The sequence below is a fragment of the Poecilia latipinna genome, unplaced genomic scaffold (genome assembly GCF_001443285.1).
Source record: "Poecilia latipinna isolate Pla-1442-1.1 unplaced genomic scaffold, P_latipinna-1.0 Scaffold266, whole genome shotgun sequence".
In the NCBI taxonomy this organism is placed as follows: Eukaryota; Metazoa; Chordata; class Actinopteri; order Cyprinodontiformes; family Poeciliidae; genus Poecilia; species Poecilia latipinna.
This window is the reverse complement of record NW_015112882.1, coordinates 577,923-579,136: the sequence shown is the minus strand read 5'-3', so window position 1 is coordinate 579,136 and position 1,214 is coordinate 577,923. Positions and strand designations below refer to the sequence as shown.

The 1,214-nt window shown below is 37.4% G+C and overlaps 1 protein-coding gene across 9 annotated transcripts in view; it reads left to right on the top strand.

Annotated features, from left to right (window-relative positions):
* The window catches only part of LOC106947982 (protocadherin-1-like), a 267,399-nt gene that overhangs the window by 60,932 nt on the left and 205,253 nt on the right, over positions 1-1,214 (top strand). The gene's annotated exons all lie outside the window — the stretch shown is intronic.

Sequence of the window (1,214 nt, the reverse complement as noted above, 5' to 3'; positions counted from 1 at the left end):
TTCAGGCGTGTGCAAAGATCAACGTAAACAGAATAAACTATGACCACAAATACCTCTCCAAATAATATATATATATATATATATATATATATATATATATATATATAGCTAAAAGTCATATATATCGTGAATATTAACTATGAGAAGCTATTAAATGTTTCAATATTTTTGCAAGAAGTTCAAAGGTGAGAGCTCAGCTAAAATACAGTTTTTATTAAATATATTATCTATATGAAGTAATTGGAAAGAGATTAGTTATGAAACACAAAGTTTCTGCTTTTCTACGTAGGGGGAGCTGAGGAAGACAAACATATATAAGTATGGCTCTTCTGGAGACCTGAAAATATGATAAAAATAAGAATCCTCAGAGTAAAGCTTCAGTGAGATCTAAAAATATGCTGATATTTCAGTGGGTGCTACACAGGTTTACGCTTGTTGATTTAGTTCCTTAGTTCCTGACAAGGGACTTATCAAAAGAGTAAGGCGTTGACTGAGACTGCTGATATTCAGGGTGCTGACTGATTCTACTGCAGAATCAGAGGAAAAGCACAGAAGCTGGGTGGTTTGTCTTGGGACTCCTGTTTTTGTGCTCAAAAAGCTCACAGTGAAATAGCGAGCAAAACATCTACCTGCCACCTCCTTACAGGAGGCAGTGCAGGGAGCAGGTCAGGGCTGGACCATCTAAACAGATGAGAAAGGGTTCATCGTTGGTGGATGGACATAGTTATCTTTCAGTTTTTACCTCTGAGCTTCCTGCACTTCGTGCTTCTGTAGGTTGCAGCTTAGGAATGTGGTTGGACAGATGGAGGACGAGATGAGTGGCTTTACTGGACAGTGTTCCTGAGTGACGGCAAGATAGAGCTGGAGATGGATAGATAGATCAGATCTTTGTTTGCAGTAGTCTGGGGGTTGCTCCAGTCTGCCTTGGTGAGCAAATAACTGGGTCAAAAAGCAAAGCCCTTGATTATCTGACCTGTTCTGACCATTCCAGTTCTCACCTGTGATCATAGGATGTGGTTTGTGACTGAAAAAAGATTTGCTCTTGAGCACCTGAAATTACCTTCCTCTGCAGGGTGGCTTTAAATCTGCTTTTGGGATTTTTTTTTTTTTTTCATCTGAACTACTAATGTAAAAAAAAAAAAAAAAAAAAAAAAAAAATTTTTTTTTGGGGTTTTTTTTAAATTCCTTCTCAAATAAATAGAAGTTTTCCTTCA